The sequence below is a fragment of the Doryrhamphus excisus genome, linkage group LG10 (genome assembly GCF_037039965.1).
Source record: "Doryrhamphus excisus strain RoL-2023G ecotype Guam linkage group LG10, RoL_Dexc_Guam_v1.1, whole genome shotgun sequence".
In the NCBI taxonomy this organism is placed as follows: domain Eukaryota; kingdom Metazoa; phylum Chordata; class Actinopteri; order Syngnathiformes; family Syngnathidae; genus Doryrhamphus; species Doryrhamphus excisus.
Window position 1 is genome coordinate 12,759,611 of NC_136366.1, and position 13,280 is coordinate 12,772,890.

Below are 13,280 nucleotides of genomic sequence, written 5' to 3' on the forward strand. Positions count from 1 at the left end.
AGCTAGATGGATGTTGCCATCTCAAAGGAGACTTGACACAACCTGGGCCTGAAGGTGGGCGGGGGGTGGGGGGGGGGGGGGGGGGATGAACAGGTCTGGGATTAAAATAAAAGTCACTTCAGTCTTGCACATTTTAGACCAACATCCCCCCCCCCCCACCCCTCTAGAGACCCTCAAAGTTTATTTGTGCAGATGATGATAATGAATAAAAAACACTGGGGTGTCCAAATAGTATGGGGGGGGGGGCCTTATATGTTATTCTTCACCTTTGATTGACTTAATTAGAAACCTCAGACCAAACCTCATGCTGTGGTCTTTACACTTGACATCATTGAGCTCACTGTTCCCCTAGGAGGATGCTGTGTAGGAGGGGGTCCAAAGCAAGACCCACAAGTACACCGCACTGACAGCCCATGCTGAAAAATGAGGATGGATATACGATCGTGGAAAAAATGATTAGACCAGCCTTGTTTCTTTAGTTTATCCATCCATTTTAACGTCTGCTACAACTGAAGGTGCATTTGTTTGGACGGATAGAAGGATGATAACAAAAATAGCTTCCATGGTCTTCATGATGCTGACCAAAACCACTTAAGTTCTTCCATCAATAGCTATAGCATTGTACATTTTTTTCCATCATTACATTTGTCCAAATATGGTAATGGTAATGGTTTTATTTCATTTGAACATGCATCAGATTACAATTGCGTGCATCTCATAATCAGTTCACAGTTCCACATGACCAAAAGGAGTAGGAAGAAGCAAAGCTTCTACCCCTCAATTTGGTACTTTTACAATCAGTAACTGTTACATTTTTTTGTTTTTTTTACCAAAGTACAACAATAAAGGTACTTACAGACAAATAGAGCAGAGGAAACTAAATATAATACAATATGCTAGACATGATTAGGATTTTGGCACAGCCAGAATTTTAATATTTGTAAAAAACAATCCAATTACATGCCAAACCGTTAAATATCATTAAAAACAAAAAACAGCTTACATGTGTTACAGGTGACTAAGTAAATGGTTTGTGATTGTTTTCTTAATTAATTAGTATGTTCAGAGCATGCTGGGGGGATACTAAAAGGTGATTTGGATCCCTACTTTTAAAACAAAGCAAGGCTTTTAACCAAGGCAGCAGCGGGAATATGCTGTATATTATCTATCTTTATTGAATATGTTTGTTAAATCCATATCCAGCATTTATGGCGTGCATCTTACCATGTTAATACACTGAGTCCGTTTGTGTTCTGCATTCATTCAATTTAATTGAATTTGGTTAATGTCCGTTTTGGTTAAAGTCAGACTTTTTGGAAGAAATTAATGATGCTAACCAGGGTTGTATTTATACATTCATTCATTCATTCATTCATTTTCTACCGCTTTTCTTCACGAGGGTCGCGGGGGGTGCTGGAGCCTATCCCAACCGTCTTCGGGCGAGAGGCGGGGTACACCCTGGACTGGTGGCCAACCAATCACAGGGCACATATAGACAAACAACCATTCACACTCACATTCATACCTATGGACAATTTGGAGTCGCTAATTAACCTAGCATGTTTTTTTGGAATGTGGGAGGAAACCGGAGTACCCGGAGAAAACCCACGCATGCACGGGGAGAACATGCAAACTCCACACAGAGATGGCCGAGGGTGGAATCCTAGCTGTGAGGTCTGCGTGCTAACCGCCGTGCCGCCTGCTTTCATTCAATTTAATTTAATTTGGTTAATGTCCGTTTTGGTTAAAGTCAGACCTTTTGGATGCAATTAATGATGCTAACCAGGGTTCCACTGTATATATACATGATCAATATTATTATTTACTGTTATTATTTTCTATTCATTTCTTTTTTCATTTCTATTTTTCCGTCCCTGAATGATAACTGTCTATTGTTTCACAGTGTCTATTTTTAGTGTTAAACACAGAACATGACCAAACTACAAGCAAAAAGTAACCGCAAAGACATGGAATAATCGCCGTTTCGGACATGTTGAATTGTGCAAGTGCAAACATGGCATTTCCTTGATGGAATTAAAATAAATAAAACCACGACTATGATTCTGATCCATCAGGCTTTGCACTGCGTACTGTTAGATATGTACCTAAAGTAGCGTCCGATATTCATCAGGTTCAAGTTCACATTTAAGGCCTTGAGGGTTAAGTGATTACTTTTGCGGGAGTCTCGTCTCCTCCTTTCCACTAATGGAGTCGTTTAAAGCTTCAAATATTAGAAAGATCTTCCACTTTGCTGCTCACAGACAGAAAAATCGCTAGAGGAACTATTAGATGTAATTCAGACTGCATTTACTCCCGCCTTACTCACAGCACTTTACATTATCCAATCCCACCGTTCCCGACCTTGCGGAAATGTGTAAAATGACCACGACCTCTTTAGCGGCACATTATGAAACAGAAAATTTCATGCAAAAAAAATAAAAAAACATGACATGTTTGTGTGTATGGCGATTTCTGCAATCAGCAGTGTGCGCTCTAATGTGAAAAAGGCTCCAGACTCAAAATTACAACAATCTGCATTAACGCATTCGATATTTTGGTATCATTTATCATCATCCTGAACGCCCGATCGCAATTATGTATTTCATGCCTAAATATGACATTTATGCTAATAAGATTAGCAATTAGCTTCCTGGGAAAGGTGAACAATGTAGTGATTCGTAATCATTGCAGTTAGCCAAAAGACACCCATCTTCATTTTTTTTACAAAGAGTTTCTCTAACCTGACAAACAGTACGCCAGACATCCCATAATGCAGCTGGGCACTCAGTGGTCCGTCTCAGGTCGTAGATCAATTAGACAAGGAGACAGACAGTCGGACCGGCCTATAAACAAACAAACAAAATGGAGAATGGTAAATGCACGGGTCATGTAATGCAGTTTGTGTGATGGAGAGAAGGCCAGGGAGCGTTTCCATCACACACACAAACACAAATACACACACACACACACACAAGGCGGAGTATGTTTCTAATTTGAAAGATAAGCATCTGTGAGTGAAAATGGAATAGGAAATTAATCACAGCTTTAAATGAAGTCACCTTTAGGGATATCCGTCTTCCTCTGTCCCGAAGTTACAGCTCATTAGCATTAAAGCTACAGTCACATAAAATGGTGTGTTCCTAAATGCACTATTATTAAAATGCTCTAAATTCTGATAGCACACAATGTTGGGCCCTATTTAAAATGATTTATTATATAAATGATGGAACCTTCAGCTATTACTGTGCTTTTCATGGTTACTGTATACATGTATTTCATGGTAATGTTATACTGTATTCAAGTCAAAATATTCTATACCTGGCCTCAAAATTTGGGGCATTTCGTGGCCCAGAATATTCGCTAATTTCATCCAGCACACCACTGTGAGTAGACAATTTGGTAATTGGGTATACTAGGCTGCGTCAAGATGGGCGTGGCGGCGCACCATGGGAGGTGTTCACATTTGCAGCTTGGCGCAGGGACAAATTTGTGACAAAACAGAGCGCCGATGGTGCCCTAGAAGCTCGCCAGCTCCGTTTTGGTCTATTCTTGGCGCAGGCGAAGCGCAGCCTTCACTGTGGTAAATTGGCTGAGAGGCGCACAGTGCAGACACGTCACAGGCTGTAAATGAGGCCCCGGGCAACACTTTTGATGTCAACATTTTTTAGAATATGCCAAGGGGAAATAAAAACAAGCTGTGTGAGTATCTGTCTTCGTCCCAAATTACAAGTCCGGTCATTCCACAGTTAGTGGGTAAAGACAAAAATGAAGAGGACTGACTCTCACAGTGTGTGTGTGTGTGTGTGTGTGTGTGTGCCACAATAAAGCTGCTGGCCATGGCTTTGGGCACACTTTACTGCCGCTCTTGATATCAGTATTAAAAGTGATTTGCGGCGCCGTATGTGGCAAGGAATCAAAACTTCATTTAGGCAGATAAAGATGCCATTTGGGAGCGAGATAAAGTGCTGCATCATGGGAGATGTGTTCCCCGGCGTGCTCTCTCCGTCTCGCCCTTACAGCACCCTCAGATTTACTGGCTGCCTTTTTCCTGCTCCATAAAACAGCAAATCTGCTCGCCAGGCGACACAGGCAAATGTTAATGGATTCATTTGTCAAGAACCTTCCACTTATTTACAGTCCTCTTCCATTACCGCCGCTACGCCTCAAGCAGGAGGAGAGGAGAGATGAGAAAAAACAGTGGCCAATGTCAAAATATCGATTTGCCTGTCCATCAAGGCCGAGACTTCCTGTAACACACACACACACACAGGCAAAGACATCAGTGTCACCAGTGTCTTTCAACCCGACTGCTTTTTTTCTTGTATTTCTACCACTGATGCAATTGTGACATGTACCCCGCTGGATTACATTGGATTCATGCATCCTGCTACACCACCAGGACAAAAAAGGTCTCTCCTTTGTTACATTTTATGTCAAGGGCTTTACCAAAAATTGGCGTCTGCTTTTTGATTTTTTTCAACTCTATTGTGAGCTTTATTTTGTCAAGAGATTTACAAATTTACAAAATTGTACCCCACCTCTCTCCCGAAGAGAGCTGGGATAGGCTCCAGCATACACCCACCACCCTAGTGAGGAGAAGCAGCATAGACAATGGATGGATGGATTTACAAAATTACAAAACAACACAATAAGTGGTGAGAACGCTCATTAAAATCCTATTTTTACAGACCAGGCGCACCTACTCTGCCCTGTACAGTGCAGTCCGGCACAGTGCAGTGCACCCACGCCTCCATCCCTCCCATTGGTGCAAGTGGTAAAGATTCGTGAGAGGGTTTTACACAGCCGAGTGTAATCTTAACCAATCAAATGAACACCCATTGCCTTTAAATGCACAGGGCCCACTGGACTGCACATCAGAGGCCACAATGAGCGTCATGCACCACGTAGACCACTTCCTTGGTCCCGTCATCTGTTCCTGACAGTTACATTAAACACAGCAGCAGGCCAATCAATGCATCCTGGTTGCGATCCACCAGCATTTTCCTGCTCTGCATCCAAATAGTAGAACCTTTGATGGTATATTCTTACACAGCCGAGTGTAATCTTAACCAATCAAATGAACACCTCCCATTGCCTTTAAATGAGCAGGGCCCACTGGACTGCACATCAGAGACCACAATGAACGTCATGCACCACGTAGAACACTTCTTGGGACCCGTCATCTGTTACTGACAGTTACATTAAACACAGCAGCAGGCTAATCAATGCATCCTGGTTGTGATCCACCAGCATTTTCCTGCTCGGCAGCCAAATAGTAGAACCTTTGATGGTACATTCTCCATATCTTCTCTTGAATGAACAGTAAAATAAAATATCCTATACATATATATATTTATATATCCATTAAAATATGAAGCTCTGTTCTACTTCTTTAAATGGCAGGTATCAGGCGCAGTATCTGAGCAAGCACCACACTTTTACAGCACGAAGCAGTGATCCTCTGTGCTGCCTTCATTAATCCCCCTACAGGGATTTTTGTTTTTGATTACGGAAACATCAGACAGAAGTCAAATGACAGCGCCAAACAGAAAGAGGTCACACACAAGCCAAAAAGCTCAAAGTAAGCACTGCCAGTTCTTCGAGAAAAAGCATCCCCGTGTGGCTTGGCAAACGTCACAACTAATCTTTATTCTCTCATATACAACTTAGCATGTCGTTGTGTTTATTTAACACCCTGACAAATATTCTGTGTTGTGCAATCATTGCGTAACATGTGCATTTATGTGAAATCTGCACCAATTACAATAATCAACTAATCCTTCCCAGAGTGCTGATAATGTCCCCAAGCTGATGCTTCATCAGCTTTGTCAACTTCACGAGTCCAGTGGTACTTCAGTAAAATAGCATTAACCATGAATACAGAATATAATTAATTAATTTGCTTAAAATGCTGTAATTAATTTAATTTTATCATTCATATATTGGCTGTATTGCATTTTTATGTATGTTTTTACATGTTTTATTTTATTGTTTTGAGATGTTTTTTATTGGTTTTGATCAGCAATCACAGGTAATATAACATATAAGCATAAACGAATAGCATCCCTCAATCCCCAAACCACTGAAAATCTAATTTATATAATATTTTTGTATGCAAACACAGCTTCATATACATACCATGGGTGGCAATCATGTTGCTGGTAAAAAAAAATCCTGTATAATTAGATATTTTAATAGAATTATTTTAATAATATAATATAATTACTTAATTTCCTATTAAATTGTGAGAACTATTTAGTTTTTTGTGCAATATTGTGACAGTAACTGTTTATTCAGCACCATGGAGAGTGTCATGTCTTTATCAATACAACTACAACAAATTTTAAGACCGGTTGAACAATTGCATGAATTTACATTTTGCACTGTTTTATCTTAAGGTGGTTCTAAGGAGAGTTTCAACATGAAAAAAACAACATTTTTGAGTCAGAAATGTTTTTGCAAAAAAGCATTAAAGTCAAATAGGCTGTTCATCAGCTGATTAAAGAATTAAGACCACATCCTTTCACAGCTAAAATCTTGGCAAAAGTGCAGCTTGATTGTCATTTTCATGCATTGATTATCTCTTGAGGCGGTACGGCGGTCAAGTGGTTAGCATGCAGACCTCACAGCTAGGAGACCAGGGTTCAATTCCACCCTCGGCCATCTCCGTGTGGAGTTTGCATGTTCTCCCCGTGCATGCGTGGGTTTTCTCCGGGTACTCGGGTTTCCTCCCACATTCCAAAAACATGCTAGGTTAATTAGCGACTCCAAATTGTCCATAGGTATGAATGTGAGTGTGAATGGTTGTTGGTCTATATGTGCCCTGTGATTGGCTGGCCACCAGTCCAGGGTGTACCCCGCCTCTCGCCCGAAGACAGCTGGGATAGGCTCCAGCACCCCCGCGACCCTCGTGAGGATAAGTGGTACAAAATGAATGAATGATGACAAAGGCAAAAGAGCTTAGTCTCTTTGAACACGGCATGATTGTTGAGCTGCTTATGAGCAAGGCCTTTCGCAGCGTGCGATTACTGTTGTGATTGGACGCAGTAAGACAGTCATTTTTACATTTATGAAAGGATCCTGAGGGTTATGGAGTAAAAAGTCAAGTGGTATACCCAATAAAATGTCACCAGCCCTGAGCCGGAGGATTGGATTGGCTTCCCATCAATACACAGAACGATCCTCGGCTGAAATGAAGGTTGTTACTGGTGCCGAGTGCAGTCCGACCATAAAAAAACACCCTAAAAACAAGGGTTTTAAGAAGAAAAAACTATCTAAAAAAACGTCAGGAAGGGGTGCCATCATGATCTGGGGTGGTTTTTGTGCATGGGCGTCAAACGGCAAATGGATGTGGAGATGTTCCAGGCGGCATTACACATTACTGAAGGCCCTCCTCTGTGTGGTAATGAGTTTTTCCAACAGGACAAACAGGACAATATGGATGATTCAGATGAAGAATGAGCACTGGGAAGGAAGACCAGGTCAGCAAGTATCAATCTACCTGAAAATGCTCTTATTACTTGTGATATTCTTTCTATGAGTCACTATACACATTCACTGATCTTCGTCCATACATAAACGCTATACAGCAGTTTGAGGAAGCGTCCTCTTTGCAGAACCCCCCCCACTTCCACCTCAGGTTTGACTCCGTGAAGTAAACAGTCATTCATCACCGTGAGAGAGGGAATTGTCTGAGGGACAGCCTAAAGCATTTGAATGGGGCTGCAGAAAGACACAGGGGGGACCGGTAGATAGATGTTGTACGGGGGGGTTGTACGGCACCAGATGATGACGGTGGAGTGGGGGGTCAGTGTGACCACCTTGGTTAAGTGTGTCAAGGACAGGAAGGGGAGGAGGCGCAACTTTGGCTCCGGGGTGGAAATCTGCTGCAGGAATTTGGAGATGCGCCGGTGTGCTTTTTTTACATTTATCTATTAACGGTGCTTCACTGCTTCTCACACTAGTATTAATACAGAAGCATTACTAATTGTGATTATTAAATCCACTGGAAATTTTCAAAACAACACAAACCATAATGTAATAGAAACATACATTGACTAAGATGATGATATGTATATTCATTGTAAAACTACAGTAGATTTTTTTCACATTTTGTTAATTGACAGCCTTATTCCAAAATGGAATCAATTATTTTTTTTACCTCATAATTCCACACACAAGCCCACATAAGAACATCATAAAAATAAAGTCTGTATAATAAATATGTAAATAAAGTTTGTAACTGTATTAATAATAAAAAACAAAAATAACATTCATTCATTTTCTACTGCTTTTTCCTCACAAGGGTCGCTGGGGTGCTGGAGCCTATCCCAGCTGTCTTCGGGCAAGAGGCGGGATACACCCTGGACTGGTGGCCAGCCAATCACAGGGCACATATAGACAAACAACCATTCACACTCACATTCATACCTATGGACAATTTGGAGTCGCCAGTTAACCTAGCATGTTTTTGGAATGTGGGAGGAAACCGCAGTACCCGGAGAAAACCCACACATACACGGGGAGAACATGCAAACTCCACACAGAGAAGGCCAAGGGTGGAATTGAACTTGGGTCTCCTAGCAGTGTGGTCTGCACGCTAACCACTCGACCGCCATGCAGCCTGGTGTCTAAATCATTCATTCATTCATTTTCTACCGCTTTTCCTCACGAGGGTCGCGGGGTGCTGGAACCTATCCCAGCTGTCTTGGGGCGAGAGACGGGGTACACCCTGGACTGGTGGCCAGCCAATCACAGGGCACATATAGACAAACAACCATTCACACTCACATTCATACCTATGGACAATTTGGAGTCGCCAATTAACCTAGCATGTTTTTGGAATGTGGGAGGAAACCGGAGTACCCGGAGAAAACCGGAGAGAACATGCAAACTCCACACAGAGATGGCCAAGGGTAGAATTGAACTCGGGTCTCCTAGCTGTGTGGCCCGCATGCTAGCCACTCACCCGCCGTGCAGCCTTCTCCCTAAAGCAGTGCTTCTCAATTACTTTGTCATGCCGCCCCCAGACAGGAAAATGCAAAAAAAATGGAGTTGAGTACTATGAATTTGTACATGTTGGTAGGTACTGACCTAAAGGAAGACTATGTGAGATAAGCCACAAAAAATATATATATATATCATGTACATTTGTATTTACAGCCATACTGATAGTTTGATGGCATCCTGCCTTTAACGTGTTGTTAGGTTTTCATTGTGGTTAACTTATTCACATATTTTATGTCACACAAAAGCCTTTTAGTTTGCTTTTTTAATTGCAAAATTAATTAAAATCAAAACACACTGGTTAGCACGGCAACGCTCCTCTAATTCCTAGTATCGCCTTCAGTTCCCGATAGCGGTGCGATTATTATCGCTACCAATAATTATCAAACATCCCCACATCTCACATATACTTTGTTAACGTTTATGAACTTTTAAATGGCCGTGCCGTGTTCCCACAGCCATTAGCCTCTGCTCCGCGCTAAGCCTGTGCAGCACTCAGGGAGACAGCATGGGAGACATATGCTCCTTCTCCTCCCCAGTCTTAAATGGTACTCTCAAACGTATTGATGCTTTAAAAAGGAGCCGGATCAATAAGGAGACGTCTTTGTGTCCGTTTCATCCTGACGGTCGTATACAATGGAGGACCAACTGCACAGTTTATGTTACACTTTATTGCTGCTGTTATCAAGATGTGATAATCGGACAGATAACCTCGCTTACGTATACGAGTAATGGGACACCTCCAGGAAGTGAAAATGGAAAGAAATATGTGACATATGTGGCACCTCCTATGGTTTGTGGTCAAAATGCTTTGGAAGAAATGCTAGCATACATGTAATACAGATATTCTCAAAGTTTTTATCATCATTAGACAAATTTTCAAGGAGTTATTCACAGTTTATTGACAGACATTTTGCTCGATGGCAGCCATGTTTCTTTTAACCAATTTTGTTCAAATTTTACAGACGCGTTCTTGTCAGTCTCCTAAAGGCGTGTACCAAATTTCAAAGTTATAGCGGTTGATTTTTACAGCTATGAGAAAAATTTCAATATGTAATAAGGCCATTTCTAAATCTTTGGGACTCCAGCTAATCACAGCGAGAGCCATTATCCATCCAATCATCCATTTTCTATACCTCTTATCCTCCACAAATGGCAAAAACAACAGTGGTGACCATTCCCAGGAGTGGTCGGCCAACCAAAATGAGCCAAAGAGCACAGCGATCACTCATCAAAGAGGTCGCGAAAGACCCCACAACAACAGCCAAAAGAAGTGCAGGCTTCACTTGCCTCAACATCCTGGACTGGTGGCCAGCCAATCACAGGGTACATATAGACAAACAACCATTCACACTCACATTCATACCTATGGACAATTTGGAGTCGCCAATTAACCTAGCATGTTTTTGGAATGTGGGAGGAAACCGGAGTACCCGGAGAAAACCCACGCATGCACGGGGAGAACATGCAAACTCCACACAGAGATAGCAGAGGGTGGAATTGAACCCTGGTCTCCTAGCTGTGAGGTCTGCGCGCTAACCACTTGAACGCCGTGCCGCCGTTTTTCACACCACTGTAAATGTAAATTTTTACTTTCTGAAATATTCAGGTTATAGACTATAGGTGTTCAATAAGTGGTCCAACATATGGAATCAAACTATATTTCTTTGTGGAAAAGGCTATATTTTATTAACTGAGGGATGAAACTACGCCAAATTAAATTGTAGGCAATAATTAATCCGAAAAGTCTTCTTGGCATTTTATGTTTTGTACAGCACATTGAGCTGTGTGAGAAATTTCAAGGGGGGGGGGGGGTACGTTTCAGAAAGATAATAGCACGAGTAACACAGTTAGGGTGCATGTTTTTGACAAACTTTCACTGTTTTGTGTTCAACGCTTCAAGAGTCGAAGAATTAGCTTACACAAACAAATACCGTACATGCAGTCATGTGAATAATCAATCACACGGTGTGGCCCAACCCCTTTGTCCATATTTGTGTTAATATAGAGATTAGAATGTAATTTGCACAAGCATTAAATGTGCTTTCGGGTGAAGACGCACGCAGCTGAGCAAGTGGCGTCTTGGCAAAGTGCGACAGACAACCAGGCCAGATGGCCGTTGAGAATGTTTGGGTGTCGTTAGGAAAGGAGCAGATTTCCTACTTAAAGTTTGTCTTTCGTGCATTATTTTTTTTCTCAGCATAAAGCCGTCAAACAATCACCGTACTTTAATATCACTATTTTTATATTCTTTTATAACCATTTCACTCAACAATGTTGTAAAAAAAAACTGAATTTTTTTTGGAATTTGCTCATCATCCACATTCCTTACGTGAGAAATGTTTCTTCTCTGTGCATTCTAAAGATATAAAAATGGATAAAAAAGAAAGAGATTATTATTATGATCAAGTCTTGAATTATAGTTGTCTTGCTTATTATTAAATAATGTTCTATGCATCCATCCATTTTCTATACTGCTTATCCTCACTATATTTTTTTTAATTCTACATTTCTCACATGTATTACATAATCTGAAATTATTCATTCAATCATTTTCTACCGCTTATCCTCACAAGAGCTGGAGCCTATCCCAGCTGTCTTCAGGTTAGAGGCGGGGCAAACCCTGGACTGGTGGCCAGCCAATCACCGGGCACATACGTATAGACAAACAACCATTCACACTCACATTCATACCTATGGACAATTTGGAGTGGCTAATTAACCTAGCATGTTTTTGGAATGTGGGAGGAAACCGGAGTACCCAGAGAAAACCCACGCATGCACGGGGAGAACATGCAAACTCCACACAGAGATGGTTGAGGGTGGAATCGAACCTGGTCTCCTTGCTGTGAGGCCTGCGCGCTAACCACTCGGTCGCCATAACTAGATTTATTACTATTTTTCCGAAGTGCTTCCTTACTTTCTTGATGTACTCTTATTATGTCGTTTTAGCGGCTTTACAGATGCCACGCCTGCTGTGCACAAGCTAGCGTGCTAGGCATGGTAGTAAAAGGAAATTAGAGCCACTTAGCAACATTACATAGTTTCATTTTCCCTTGAGAGGGTGTCTATTGGAGGTGTGGCACTTATTTATTCAAGTGTACACCCAGCAAATAAACGGAGCAGGGTATCTATTAGAGAAAAGGAATTTTAAGGAAATATGGCACCAAGTTAACTACACACAAGTTTCGATTCCCTGGTTTGGGCAAAAGTCCAAATTCCTGGTTAAACGCTAACATGAAAGACTTCCATGTCACCTGTGTGTGCATCAAACCTGCACTTTTTGGTCCAGGTGTGTGATAAGACACAGCCTGGTTTGTGTTTGGGATGATGGGTGGCAGCTCCGTCTGCTAACGGTGATTTATGAAGGCCCGAGGGGGGGGAGCCGCACCTTCCTAAAAGCTACTGTAAACATGCTGTAATGACAGTTTGGGAATCTGTTTGACCTCCTTTTTACATTCCTGCATGGGAAAACTCCTCCGGGCTGACAAGTCCACGATCGGGATGGATCATCAAAGAAAAGCTTGCCATTAGAAAGTAGAAAACCTCCGATGGCTTCACCGTCCGGAGGGGGCGGAGGGCGCTGGGGATCGTGTTCTCCTGCAACCCGAAACCCGAGCTCATCAAAGAAATTCCAATAAGCAGTAAAGACATTTCCCGGTGAGCATCCTGTGGGGTTACAGGCGGTGCGAGCGGCCGCTGACGAGGGCGGGGTCACCGTGTCAAACTGCAATCTGGTGCCATTACTCAGCGTGGGTCAAAAGTCACATGTCACTCACCCCATCTGTAACCGCACGGGAGCCAAATTACCGAAAGAGAAGCAGCTTTTTATGTCTTTTATTGCAAAAAAGTATGAAAACAAATGTACTTGTAAATGGTACCTATTACAGTATGCTAATCTTTCGGCCTTTTGTATTTAGTTGTGGACTCCTATAGAGCAAATATGCACTGTAACCCGCACAGCAAGCTTTCTAGATCTTCCAGAATCTGCACCTATTCCATCTGTATTTGCTTGGGTTTCCAAAACGGCTTGTTTTAATTTATTCCACCCACGGCCCACCTCTGAGCACGCCCACTCTGCCATGATTAGTCACGCTCCTGAGAACTTCTGGACCACTACCGAACCCCACTTTCTAATTTTGTCGGTATAGGAGTTGATAATAAATGAATAAACCCTCTGGAGAGCTACTTGAAAAGTGGTCAGGAGTGGTAACGTCCACATTTATTATTTGTGGGACTACCTTTTTTAAAAAAAAAAACTCAGAACCACTGAT

The 13,280-nt window shown here is 41.9% G+C and overlaps 1 long non-coding RNA gene across 1 annotated transcript in view; it reads right to left on the bottom strand.

Moving 5' to 3' along the window:
• Window positions 1-1,710: 1,710 nt before the first annotated feature.
• Window positions 1,711-13,280, bottom strand: part of LOC144901101 (uncharacterized) — an 88,480-nt gene continuing 76,910 nt past the window's right edge. The window contains exon 9 of the long non-coding RNA XR_013629271.1: window positions 1,711-2,843. This is a non-coding gene — a long non-coding RNA (uncharacterized LOC144901101). The remainder of the gene's footprint in view (window positions 2,844-13,280) is intronic.